Here is a 14454-nt window from a genome sequence, read left to right as displayed (position 1 = left end):
ACCTAAATTAATATAACTATTCAATTGTTTAACAAGTTATTATATTTTCAGTCCTACTGTGTCTTTCTGTTTTGAACTTGCCTGCCAGCCTTTATGGTTTTGGCTGTCTCTTGGCTGCTTATAGCACAAGTCAGCCACCTTAATTCCACCTCAGAAAAAGTCTTTACTGTTTGTTTCTCAGCTGAGAGACTTTGCATATTCTTGTCACCCTTCCCCAGCACTGGCGGAGCCTAGTGAGAGAATCAAACCCTGCATCGCACCATAGTCATCCCAGCCTAACATGGAGAAATCTGTGTCCCAAAAAGATTAACTACCTTTAAACTGGTCTCAGGCAAGAGCCTGGAGTGAGCTGCATGCAGTTAGCTGGTCTGGAGGTTTGTGTTGTGTGCTCCTGGTACAGAATTCTATGACATAAGGGCCATAGAAATGCTGGTTGGTGAGCCAGGGAGGATTTACTAGTCAGTTAAGGGCAGGAGATGATTCTCAGCCAACAGAGAGGGATTTCAATATCTAAGAAGGGAAAAACCCCTGTCATGTTACTTAACAGAGTGGCCAGAATGCCTCGAATAAAGGAAGGAATAGTGTGAGCTGCAGGATGACAGAAGAAACCTGTCTGGACCCCTGAAAGAGCTCAATGTGAAGCCTGAACACAAAAGCTGAAGTGATTGTGAAAGAGAGGTGAGCCAATCATGAAGGAGATGTCATCTGAGGTGAAAACAGGGAAGGCAGGCACTTGGAACTGCTCTCTGGTAGGGTAGCCCAGAGAAGCTGTGCACCTTGAGAGAGATCCCTCGGGGGCCTCCCAGCAGACGAGTGTCATGCATGATACCTGAAGCCCAGTCTGAACTTGCTGGTAGCTGAGGGATATCTACCCAATACAATCACATACCTTCCTATTTAATTTCATCCACTGCCTCTTGTATATACACCTGTAACTGTGTTGCCTGTTTTGGATGCTATGATTAAGCAACTGTATTTGCCTTTTAGCTTAACCTGGTTTGAGTTAAGTGTGATTTCAGGTAACTGGATAACAACAAGCCATTCTTTCCCAAGGATGTAGTGAATCTGTGAATGAGGGGCTGGTTAGAATGACAGGTCACTCCTGCTATCTTTTTCTCTACCATCTCAAATGATGAGTGTCTGTGTGGGGTATCAGTTCAAACTGCGGCAACATGCTGTAATGAATATGATGTCCCAGGGTGGAATTTCAGTCGTCTTCTTTTGACTTTTTTATAAACTTAGGAAATTAAAAGCACACACCCACACATGCTATACAGAAAGGTATTAGTAAGTTTCTGTGTCAAGCAACCGAAAGTTAGTATCAGAACTAAAGTACTCTACACAAACTAAATTTGGACTCTTTGTAAGCATGCACAACAGCAAAGTTTTTAATTATGTGATCAGCCACTGCTCATTTTCCCAGGGCCCTTCTTCATTCAGCACACATTTAACCCACTCAAGGGACGTGTCAGTGGTGTACAAGACATCACCTCCTTCTTCTCTGTTGGAGGGTAAACTGTGGAGAAGGCTGTCAGTGAGACACCCACATACTGCCTGAACAGGGTTTCTGTCCTTGTCTCCTTGGAGAGCACATTGAAAGCCAGAGAAATCAAACAAGTCCCCTCTGGATGGTTACTTAGTGCGTGACTTAGGACTCCAAGGTCTCACCTATGCTGAGCACTAGCATCATCTGGCGGCACCAAAGTCATGGGGCTGTGCTAAAGAAACTGCGCATAGCCTTCTCCTCCCCTGCCCCAATTAGTTGCTTGCTACTGTAACCTCTCTGCAGTTGAAGTATGTCTTGTGCCTGTGATCACTTCACTAGGATACTGTGCGTATTAACTTACCAGTGCCAGAGATACTATATGAAGATCATCACAGACAAATTAGTGTTCCAAACTTCAAAATGGAGTTTGAAAAAATGGACTAAATAAGAAAAGGAGTTACCTACCAAACAAGAAGAAAATAATGGTTCAAAATATTATCTGGTTAACTGAGCAAATGGTACCTGCCTTTTGATCTATGGGGGAAAAATCAGAAAAGGTACACAAACATTTCTAACACTATGTCATATTTAATATAGCCCAATGACTTTTAAGGGAGACATTGAAATACATAATTAGACATACTGAGAAGTCATGGATGCCCCATCCCTGGAAGTGTTCAAGATCAGACTGGGTGACACTATGAGCAATCTCATCTAGCCCATGGCATGGGGCTTAGAACTGGATGATCTTTAAGGTTGCTTCCAACTCAAACTATTCTATGATTCTGTGAAATTGACCAGGAATTATTTAGTTTTCAACTGCTTAATTTTGAAAAGTCAGCAGTGGTAGTATAACATAATTTATAGGTTATATAAAAGCTGCATATATGTGCATGCTGTGTATATCTACATGTAGAATGCATGTACAATGGCTTGATGTCAAGTGTTGTCCCTCAGGGGTCATACAGGGACCAGTGCTGTTTAATATTTACATCAGTGATACAGACAGCGAGACCGAATGCACCCTCAGCAAGTTTGCAGGTACACCAAACTGAACGGTGCAACTGTCACACCAGAAGGACAGGATGTCATCCAGAGGGACCTGGACAAGCTGGAGAAGTGGGCCTGTGAGAACCTCATGAGGTTCAACAAGGCCAAGTGCAAAGTCCTGCACCTGGGACAGGGCAATCCACAGTTTCAGTACACAATGGGGGATGACGTGATTGAGAGCTGCCCTGCGGAGAAGGACTTGGGGGTGCTGGTTGATGAAAATCTCGACATGAGCCAGCAGTGTGTGCTCACAGCCCAGAAGGCCAACTGAATCCTGGGCTGCATCAAAAGAAGCGTGGCCAGCATGTTGAGGGAAGTGATTCTGCCCCTCTACTCTGCTCTTGTGAGACCCCTATCTGTCCAGTTCTGGAATTCCCAACATAGGAGATGGAACTGTTGGAATGAGTCCAGAGGAGGCTACAAAGATGATCAGAAGGCTGGAGCATCTTCTATATAAGGACAGGCTGAGAGAGTTGGGATTGTTCAGCCTTGAGAAGAGAAGGCTCCGGGGAGACCTTATAGCAGCCCTCCAGTACCTGGAGGTGGCTTACAAGAAAGCTGTGGAGGGACTTTTTACAAGGACACGTAGTGACAAGATGAGGAGGAATGGCTATAAATTGGAGGGGGGAAGATTTAGACTAGACATTAGGAAGAAATTCTTCATGACAAGGGTGGTGAGGTGCTAGCACAGATAGCCCAAGTAAGTTGTGGATGCCCCTTCTGTGGGAGTGTTCAAGGACAGGTTGGATGAATACTTGAACAGCTTGATCTAGTGGGAGGTGTCCCTACCCATGGCAGGGGAGTTGGAACTAGTTGATCTTTAAGGTCCCTTCCAACCCAAACCATTCTATGATTCTATGATTCTGTGATACATGTCCTGGTTTAGCTCTGCACCACACCCCCCCCCGCCCCCCGCAATCCCAGCCAGGTCAGCAGCTGAACTGGGCTGTTGTGTACCAGTTTCCCCCAACAGAGAAAGAGGAAAGGGAGATGAGAAAGAGAGGCTTGTGGGCTGGAAACTAAAACTGGATCAATTTTAATGAAACAATGATAATAAAAAGGAAAATAGAAATATTAATAAGAGAATAATTAAATATATACAACTATATAAAACCAAATAAAACTTCCCTGATGACTGCACTGACACTGCAGGATAGGTGCATGGAAAGGTCCTGGACCGGACTCACCAGCAGCCAGGACCTGGGCCTGTGAACTGGATTCAAGAACATATGAATTGACATTAGGGGCAGACAGATGGAGAAGGTCCTCACTGGATGTTAGCCATTGAAGAAGAGTGTTTGACACAATTCCTAAGCTTTGTACCGAATATGCTGTATATGGAATGGAATAATATGTTGGACACTTCTGCGTCACCTGTCCTGTCTGATTCTCTCTGCAGGTGGGATCCCCTTTTTTGCCATTTGATTTATAGCATTCTACCAACTCTAGGATGACCTTGATTTACGTAGGATTAACTATAAACAATTGACTCTCTATGTACCAGTGCCTTTATACTTTGGCGATAAACATCAGGCATTATCACTTCTAGAGGCAAACACTATGGAAAATCATGTTGTTAGCTTTCAGAAACTGAAGTTACTTAGAAAAGGCTTAGCTGAAAAGTTAGAGAATTGGTTCTGCTTTAGCTCAAATCAGAACAGTACACTGCACATGGATACATACCACACAAACACAGACGTACATGTACATACACTTTAGGGTGCCAAATTCGATATCAAGAAAGGCTTAGTTCCTCTCCCAGGACTTTGTAACTAGCATAAAGTAGAGCCAGCTCTGTACGTACACATAACACTGACCAAAGATAAGGTCCTTTCAAATCTTTCTGTTGCCTCAAGAAATATACAGTATCTTCCACTGGTTTCTCACTGAAATCATCTTCATGATGATGAAGAGGCCTTTCAGGACCTCTACATACCATCTAATAATTCATGCAAAACACAACATCATTTTGTTGTTGACTCTGGAACAGTTAACTACAAACTTAATACTGGATTCTCAGTAGTCAGCAGTGCAGAAACAACTTGTGAATTTATCACAGGTATAATAGGACAATCCAGGTTGGAAGGGACCTCAGGATGTCTCTGATCCAACCTCTTGCTCAAAGCAGGGCTAGCTCTGAGGCCAGGTTCAGGGCTTTGTTTCAAACCCTCCAAGCAAGGACATGGAACAGCCTCTTGGGGCAACTAGCTCCATGGCCTGGCTGTCCTCGTCAGGACATTGTCCTGACATCAGGAAATTGTCTCTTTATATCCAATGTAAACCTCTCGCTTTTCAACTTATGTTCAGTGTTTCTCACCCCTGTGCTGTGTGACGCTGTGAAGAGCCTGGCTCCGTCTTCTTGATGGCCTGTCCCAGATTCCGGCAGGCTCTTAGGACCCCTCAAATCTGTCTCTCCTGAGGCTGAGCAAGTCCAGTTCCCTCCTGCTCCTCTTGTTCCACATGTTGGTGCATAGGCATTATATCTCTATCTGCTTCATCCCCCAAAGTTGAGTAAAAGCACCATGTGCCCCCCTGGATGTGGGTTGCTCAATCCCTTCTACATTGCACTGGCATCAGGGGCTTTTGAGGGGCAAATCTTGCGGCATTCACTGGGTGAATCTGGTTCCTACGCTTGTTCTTACAATTCCATACAGACATTAGAAGCTTTGGGTTTTTATGATAATTCTGTCTTTGTCTCCCCTTCGTTTGAGAGTGAGAGAGAGAGGCTGGATTGCGTTATCTCTCATCCTCAGCTAGGTGCACTGTGCTGTGGTGTCATTTTTCAAACAAAGCCAAAAGACTGGCTCTGTCTATCTATTTGGATGATTTTGATTTCTTACTTTACCCACTCCCATCTCCCTCCTCCCTGCAACAAGATGAAAATATCAATATCTGTTTTGGGCTCCCAAGGCATGACACAATGTCAATGGAATTTGTTTTTAATCTGGGTGACTAAGAGTTATCTGACAATTCACGTAATATTTCTCTACATCCATCTGTCAAACTCCAGCAAACTTACAAGGGAAGACAGCATCAGATTTAGCAGCCAAGCGAGCCCATTAACACCCTGGGATTGTAACTTCAGCTCCCTGTGATGCGATTTTCCCCTAGCCTGTCCTGTGCTGCCCTTTTCATTTTTTATTTACGTAAAATTAGAACACTTGCATTTGAAAGTCATCCTCTTTTATTTCTGAGGCTGTTTCCTACAGTGAGTCAGGTCAGGCAAACTATTATTAGGACCATGTTTATTTATAACGGGTAGTTTAGCATTAAGCAACGAGTTGTGACAGGCTGTGCGTTTCTGGAGGACGATGGCAGGCTCGGGGTGCCTGTGCAGGCACAGTGCTGAAGGCAGAGGGCTCCTGCCATCCCAGCTGGCCTCCGGACACACTCTGCCGCCAGCCGCTTGCTGCCGTTATGAAACAAAACATTGAGAGCAAAATGAGGACATGCTGGAATCTGGCGCCTGGTACTGGGGGACACAACAGAACGCAACTGATGGCTGCCTGGCTGCGCTGTTCCTGCCCCTGGCTAAGGGCAGCTCATGAGGCGGGACTCATGAAACTCAGAGCAGCATCCAGAAGGAGAGTCCCGCTGCCCCTATTTTTTAACATGTACCCCTACTTTTCAGCCTCTGTGTGCTCCCCTGACACTGCTGGTGAATTGCTCCCTCTTCACTGTGCACAAAGCAGCTGGCTCTGCTGTACTCCACAGACTTCTCTGCCTTTACAGCAGCACTTTCAGTATAATTAAGTTATTTCTTCATTTTTATTCTATTCCATCTTCCCTGACAACTCTAGGTCCTGTGAGCCCAACTGGAGGGCCTGCTGAAGACTGCAGAAAGTGGAGGACAGGGACACATTCCTGCAGCAGTACCCAAACTGGAGCAGCAAAGAAGGTGAGGGACCATGGAGACTCCTTCCCAACAGCAGAAGGTTAAATGGACAGTAACTCACCACTGCCATGCAGTGGGGCAGCCTATGAAACCTGCTTTGGCCTCTCCAGGAAGAACAATCTGCTTCATTTTTGTCACCTTTCCTCTGGTCCCATACCATGATGGGGAGCTTCTTCCAGCTGAGGAACTCCTTGCAGAAATGTGTTAGGTTCTGGGACACCATTTCTCTCCCCTCCCACAGACCCTAGTGTCCACCTGCAGCTGGCATGGAAAGGCAGCTTGTTTAGCATGATTAACCCTGCTGCTGGAGGGCCAAGCAGGCATCTTCTGCTGAATGTCTCCTTAGGAAGGATCTGACCCCCCAGTGCTGGCAGGCATAGGATACAGGTGTCAAGGCTCTGACTCATGTCCAGTTACTTGCCAAAGGAAGGCCCACGTGCCAGGCTTGCAGCTGGGGACGTTTTCACCTTTCCTCTTAGCTGACTCCAGTACCTCCTTTATTTCCCTGCAAACGTGAGAAGAAGCAAGGAGTGTGGTGCTGGGGACTGGTAAGGGGCTAATCTCCCCCTTTTTTCCTCCTTGTAGTAAATCTCTGCCTGTACTATTCTTCTTACCTATCTGTTTGCATTTGGTTGACTTCTGTTTATGGAGGAGATGGGGGACATAACTTCGATGCTTATCATCCAGCAAACCCAAGATGACATCTGTGCTTTTGCATCTGTCCCTCAAAGTGAGAAGCTGTGACCATGGCTGTCAGGAGACCAATGTCCAAATCAGCTACCACAGAGCTAAATGAAGCAGCCCTTATTCAGTTCTTAGCTTGGCAAAACCCCAATGAATATTAGGAGAGTTCTAACTGATTGGGGATGTCAGGGTCCAATAATGAGCATGGCCATGGTTCCTGAAATCTGTTTTCATGAATTCACTCAAGACTATATTGCATAGGTGTTTCTGACATTTGGCAACATTAATATTTAAGCCTTCCTGGTTTTGCTGAAGGAATTAGAAATTAGCATGTCATGATCATAATACAGCAGCTGAAAATAAAGGGCCAGATTGTGCCCTCAATCCACATGCCCAATTCCCACGGATGTCATTGGAAATTTTGTGCACATGCCTCTGAGGGCAGAATTTGGCCTAACGTGCCTCTTCTCTTTCTGCAATGTGCATGTTACTCTCACTGCTGCTAACAGTACTTCTAAGCAACAAGAGAGGAGTGCATGCCTAAATTACTTAGAACCCTAATAATCCATGGTATTTTCCTTCCCTTTTTATAATGATTGAAACTGCAATTATTCCTGTAGCTAAAGCTGATGTCTTTGTGGATGAGTTCTGCACACCTCTATTAGCAGAAGTGGAGTGAATTGCCTACAAGGCATGTCTCCGGCAGATGAGCATATTGGAGTCTATACCAGTAGGCTCAATCTGGTTCTGGCAGGAGTGACAGAGGTGTCGCTGTGACTGCCTTGGGCAGGGAAATGGGCTAGATGGCCTCATGTCATTCATTCCAACTCAATGTGTGATAAGTTATTGCATCTTTTCTGCCCTTGAGCTGGGACCTGACGGGCTTGGCATGTGTTAAATGTTACCTTAGTGAAGGATCCTTTCCTGAGCCAAAGTAAAAGGTTTTTTTTAACGCTACAAGACTTCACAGAATAGATAATTACATCACATTTATAATGACTGTTTAAAGAAAAGTCCCTGATGGAAGAACTGCTCAAAGATAGGGTTGGGCATAGTCCATGGAAAAACACTTGACTTCTTGCTTCACTTTCCTCCTCCAAAATATTCAGAAGTAAACTAGTCCCCAAAACAGCTTGATTCATCAGCAACAGAGTACTCTCATGTAGCTAAATCAAAAAAAGGTGTCAGCAGTGACAAGGCTATATGTACTATACATATGCTTTAAAAGTGAGTGGTAGCAGACATTTTGAGACACCATATTGTGATACAGCAAACTACATAAATACAAGTCTTCATCATTGAAGCTAGGGATCTGACTCGAACCTTGATGAGATCTGAATGACTGCTCTTCCATTGACTTTGCTGACATCCGTGATGTTCCAGGTGCTCGGTAGGGAAACTTCTGAGTAGTGCTCCACCAGGTCACTGCTGTGAATTGCAGAGAGTTGTGCTGGCCCATGGTCTCACTCCCTTATTTGTCCCCAGATGCTAAATGGCAGTAAATGAAACACACCGAATACTTTCCCAATACTATTCACAAATGAAAGCAGTGGTTTTATCATAGTTGCTGCAGAGATCAGCTGCCATTGCTGCTAGAAGGGGATATGGTCTTTATCACAGAATCACAGAATAACCAGGTTGGAAGAGACCCACCGGATCATCGAGTCCAACCATTCCTATCAAACACTAAACCATGCCCCTCAGCACCTCGTCCACCCATGCCTTAAACACCTCCAGGGAAGGTGACTCAACCACCTCCCTGGGCAGCCTGTTCCAGTGCCCAATGACCCTTTCTGTGAAGAATTTTTTCCTAATGTCCAGCCTAAATCTCTCCTGGCGGAGCTTGAGGCCATTCCCTCTTGTCCTGTCCCCCGTCACTTGGGAGAAGAGGCCAGCACCCTCCTCTCTACAACCTCCTTTCAGGTAGTTATAGAAAGCAATGAGGTCTCCCCTCAGCCTCCTCTTCTCCAGGTTAAACAGCCCCAGCTCTCTCAGCCATTCCTCATAAGGCCTGTTCTCCAGCCCCTTCACCAGCTTCGTTGCTCTTCTCTGGACTCGCTCCAGAGCCTCAACATCCTTCTTGTGGTGAGAGGCCCAGAACAGTATTCGAGGAGCGGTCTCATCAGTGCCGAGTACAGAGGGAGAATAACCTCCCTGGACCTGCTGGTCACGCTGTTTCTGATACAAGCCAAGATGCCATTGGCCTTCTTGGCCACCTGGGCACACTGCTGGCTCATGTTCAGTCACTGTCAACCAACACCCCCAGGTCCCTCTCCTCCAGGCAGTTTTCTAGACAGACTTCGCCTAGTCTGTAGCACTGCATATGAGAGGAGGTGGTCTGTTACGTATGTTGCTTTGAATCTAAGTTAACCTGTAAATGTATTTGGGAGGAGTCCCCTATGTGCTGGATGTTTGTAACTAATCAGCCTTTCCTGTACCTGCACTTTGAGACAGTGAATTTTGAGAAGATGGACATGCAGTATATAAATCTTACCAAATGGAGAACATCTCAACTTCAGTCCCTATCCCAACAAAGCTACAGCCCATCACTTCAGAAAGTTTAGGATTTCAAGCACACAAATGTACACTGGAAAAAAAAATCCAACTTTTTTGGTCCACAATTAAGTCATGCAGCCAGTGAAACCAAAGCCAAAAAGCACCAATAGCAGATTTATGCATCTGCTGGCATAACAAGAAAGAAGAATTAATGCTGAAAGTAGCACAAAGAAAATCATTACACAAGATTCTGTACACTGTACTTTCGAAACTGGAGTTGATAAGAGGCTTTCAGAGCTCCAGGACAGCATTTCTGGCATTATTATTAAACATTTTGTACAAAATAGTTATGGCAGATTGGGGGAGAGGGGGTCAGGGGTTGCAAATCTTGCTGTCAGTACTAAGGCCCTGCTCCTGCTCTCAGTGAAGGGAAGGGGAATCTCCCAGGGCACATTGGAGAAAATATATGAGTTGACACTTTAAAAATTAAGCCTCCTGGAATTGCTGTGTCGATTATTATCCCAGAGACAGCTTAAGTGATTTGCCCACAGTCACGCAGTGAATCGGGGCTGAGCCAGGAATAGAAGATAGTACTCCCAGCTTCTGTTCTTGTTCTCTTACCAATGAGGCACAGCCCCAGATGTACAGTGTAATCCACATGGGTACAAAAATCCAAAATCAAAGATTTATCTCACTTCCTAACACAGCTGTAGGCAGCTCTGCAGCACAGACACAGAGGCAAATCTTACTGCCCTAGTTAAACAGTATAACCCAGTGATTCCAAAGGAATTGCTCACCTGATGAATTTTGGCTTCACAGTGCCAAATAACTCAAATCCCTGTAACATCAATGCTCACGAGAAGAAGAAGAGACTGATTGGTAGTCTGAACTATGTGCCCGGGATTAGTGACGAGCAATTTCAGATAAACCTATTACATAAATTTACAGTTGTATGTTACTAATGGGTGCCTCACTCATTAATGAGAAAAGGCAAACAGTGTTTCTGGAGCTCTCGGTATTACCTGGCTGTGCAGGAAGAAGAGGTTAAATACAGAGCAGACCATACTTGTAAGAAGATTAATACATACAAGAGGGATAGTATCAGGCTTCTGCTGGGTCTAATCTGGCATCTGACCGGGACAGAGAAAGAGGAGGAAACTCTAAGCCAGTTAAAGTAGTGGATTATTGATGACAGAGGATTCACAGCTGATAGGGGAGCTGGAAAGAGTAGGTAGCAGGGATGAAATACAGGGCAGAGCGCATAGCAAATAGTAGGTAGTAGATACTACATGTCACAGCAAATGTCTAAAAATGTGGAAGAAATATTAGTGGGTAGGACAACAAAGATAGGAGCTTTCCAAGACTACAGAACTGCCATGAGCAAGGAGAGAAGAATCCATACACATCCCACCTTCCTCTTTAAAACTGTATCTTACACACCAAAGAAAAAAAAAATCACACCAAGCTACTGCTTAGGGATTTGAACTTGGACAAATAAACTATCTGCGAAGATAGGGAAAAAGGCTTCCAAGACCTCCTTGTCATCCTCTGTGGAGATAAACACTGAATGGAGAATAACATTGCAAATCACTAATAATTACAGAAAGTCTGTCTAAGACTTCCATGTAGATAATGTTATCTTGGGTAACAGGCAGCTGAGGGCAGGCTGGGGTAGGGCAGGCCTTCTGCAGCACAGCTGGCTAATCAGGATAACCTTTGACAGCCATTTTTAAACAACTGATAATTTTAAAGAAAATGATTTTGTAAAGTTCTGAAGCAATGTTTAACAGTGACATTTGGGAGTAGCTTGCTTCTTCTTGTTTGCTTGCTTGGTTCTGAGGAAGGGTGCTTTGGGCACTGAGTAGGGCTGCAAGGTATCAGGAATAGGTGATAACTTTGAGGGGAGAAGTGGAAACCAATTGCCTACACCAGCAAGGAATCTAGGATAGCAGAATGGTAAATTCACAGCTGGGAAGCATTTATTAGAGTTTTCCTATTGTATCTAACAGGTCAGTGTGCTTCTAGGCAATTAAAATCAATTCACATACAGTGTTCCTGCCCCAGGATAGAGTTTGTTGAAAGCCAGTGATAGCATTGCTTCTTAGCTTTACAATTTCTTCCCATACCTTATCTGTGCATCTTCTAGGTCTTGGCCAATTCTGACTAAGCTGCTCCATTTTTTTTTTTTTGGTATTTTAGTAAGGTTTTTCTCTTTGTTTAGGGCGTGAATGGGACAACTTGCTTGTAGCAATGTGTTAAGAAATCATACTGCAGTCTAGGTCATGATTAAGTTACAGTAAAATTACAGGCTGTCTAGAAGAAAACAAGCAATCTCAGCTGTGAATATTGCAGAATGCATTATCTCACAGATTTACTTATTTTAATACAGCCTGTTTAAAATTCTATGGGGCTTCCTGAGCTGTATGTAGGTGCTAACATAAATCAGAAAAGAAAAAAAATCTATGTTGAATTACATTCAGGCATACAATGTGCAAAATGAGATAGAATTTTGATCCATTTAGCTTTGTCAAGACAGTAGATACTACTAATAGTTGATATTTAAGAGTGAGTTAAAGAAACAAAAGTCTAAATGGCTTGGAAACCTAATTTTCATCTCCACAAAGGCTTTGTCAACATACAACCTGTTACTAATTTTCTTAGGGGAATGTATTGGCTATGTGGATACTACAATTTAAAAGAAAACTTCTTTCTTTTATTTTAAATCAATTTCTTATCAACTTAGGCAGGAATAAATAAACTAGACTTAAGTGTGTAATTGTTCATTAAACATCCACATTTCTACTCATTGGCCTATACTGGTTTAAATTGCCACCTTTAGTTAAACTGCCCCAAAGATGCGTGTATCTCAGTGCCTCTCAGTGACAAGAGCAGGGGAGCAGATCTTTGGGGATGTGTGCCAAAAATGAAAAGAGAGCAGGGCACTGGATCTCCGGTCACAGACACTGCTTGATTGCTAGATTGGTCTTTTGGTCTGGTGCTGAGCTCTTACACCTAGGGACTGCTCAAGGACTGCTAGGTCAGCCCAAGGACTGCTCCCCAAAATCGATGCAAATATGAAAACACCAGCTTTTGACTGCTTTATCCTATGCAGCTCTCTTGGGGGCTCCCACATGACCCTATCCTAGTGCCCATTGCCCTTGTCTGTCTCTTGGTCAGATGCATAGATAGACAAACCTCCATGGCTGTCGCATAAGCGATGGGAGACTGGGACTTTCAGAAGCACAGTAGTACAAATAAATTACGGCAACAGCAATAAAATCAAAATTCCCTCTTGACTTTTGATGCATAGGCATATGCAGGTTCATTCAGCTGCACATATTTATGTAGTTTTCCTGTTGGTCAACAACAATCCGATGATGCTTGCTGAGCAGCTACACTGAATGGTTAATTGCCCTGTTTGGGTGATGTCACTTGTCTTGCCGGTCTTGTCTTTGTACGACAAAACAGAAGGTGCAGAGAGTCACCTCCAACCTCCAGGCCAAGTGGCAGAGCCTGGCTGTCCCCACAGTGCTTGGAGGTATTCCCTTTGGCTCCAAGTTGCCTTGCAGGGTTAGTGAGGTATAAAACAGATTGAGGGAATGAGCCAACATTGATGCAGCCCGCATCAGCAAGGGATTCAAGTGCCTGCACACAGCCATGTCCCTCTTGTTTAGCTGTACAGACACCCTCTCCGAGTGGCAGAAGGGCTCGGAAAATCCACAGCACCCTGGAAGTTAAGCATGCTCCAAGTACCACACCTTGGGTGCCAGGAAAATGCACAAGCATGGACTTGAGTGTGTGTTGTTCACTCACAGTCTTTTGGCTGTTTACTCCTACAGTAATTGATTCCCTGTCACCAGCAACAGGAATACTGGGAAAGGCTATATCAATCTTTATCATCTTCACAGTCCCCAAGAAAGTATACGAGAAATGTTAGTCAGTACAGCAGGAATTAAATAAAGTATGTAGGAGTCTGAATGGGTATAACCAAAATACAGCCTTTCAAGCTTCAGCTGGGTTGCATGGGGTACAATTTTACCTGAAAGCTGCACATTGAAAGGCATTGAGCCATCCTTATAGGGTTTTTTTTTTTGTCAAATGATAGAAGTACCTACAAAAGGAAAAAAAACCTCCTGCCCCTGAGAGATAAATGGAAACAAAGATTCTGAGCTCTCCACCCCCAGTTTGCTTGGTCACTACTGAGTTTGGGTCGCATTTTGAATGCACTAAGAAGGCAGGCTTATACCTGAAACTGTAACTGTGCCCACACATCCTTGGGGAAATTTGAAATAGCAGAGATAATGTCAGCCCAGTTACCATATGCTTTCAGCCTGCCCGGGCAATGATTGTATAATAATCCCTAACAGAATACTGAAGACGAGATTTCAAGTGGCTGCCAGAAAACAGTTTTTCACTTAGAGTGGCAACTCTGAATAAGGAAGCATCTGGCACATTTGATCAGACAAAGAAAATTAGGTCACTCAGAAAAATATTTGATGCTCTTCCCGAGGAACATAATACTAAAAATGCATCTTTCTAGAATGGTAGAATTCTCCTCTTCAGCGCTGCTTCTCATATTGTGATATTTTGTATTGTTCTGAGTAACTGTACTATATTTAGTATATGTTAAATAGTAGAATATGGATTATATAACTGGTCACTTTCCTCCTGCCAGTAGCAGGAGTTTAAGACCAGAGGGCTTTGTTGGTTGTGGGTTTTAAAAAAAATTCAAGGACAACTGCTTTGATGCAATTGACTGATGGATGTTTTCCATCAGGTTTTTAAAATAACCAAGTTGAATGAAAAACATCAAGTGATCTTTGGTTTAATATTTTTCTTCTCT

At 44.0% G+C, this 14454-nt stretch overlaps 1 protein-coding gene across 4 annotated transcripts in view; it reads right to left on the bottom strand.

The window, feature by feature from the left end:
• The window catches only part of RPL31 (ribosomal protein L31), a 492543-nt gene that overhangs the window by 155434 nt on the left and 322655 nt on the right, over positions 1-14454 (bottom strand). The window contains exon 1 of one of the 4 annotated variants that reach the window (XM_069876689.1): positions 13942-13947. The exons of the other annotated variants lie outside the window; for them this stretch is intronic. The gene's annotated coding sequence lies outside the window, so the exon portion shown is untranslated. Of the gene's footprint in view, positions 1-13941; positions 13948-14454 lie in introns of those variants that run through there. 4 annotated transcript variants of the gene reach the window in all.

This window comes from Phaenicophaeus curvirostris, chromosome 1 (genome assembly GCF_032191515.1).
Source record: "Phaenicophaeus curvirostris isolate KB17595 chromosome 1, BPBGC_Pcur_1.0, whole genome shotgun sequence".
NCBI lineage: Eukaryota > Metazoa > Chordata > Aves > Cuculiformes > Cuculidae > Phaenicophaeus > Phaenicophaeus curvirostris.
The sequence above is the reverse complement of the archived record's forward strand: the minus strand, read 5'-3'. Positions and strand labels throughout refer to the sequence as shown.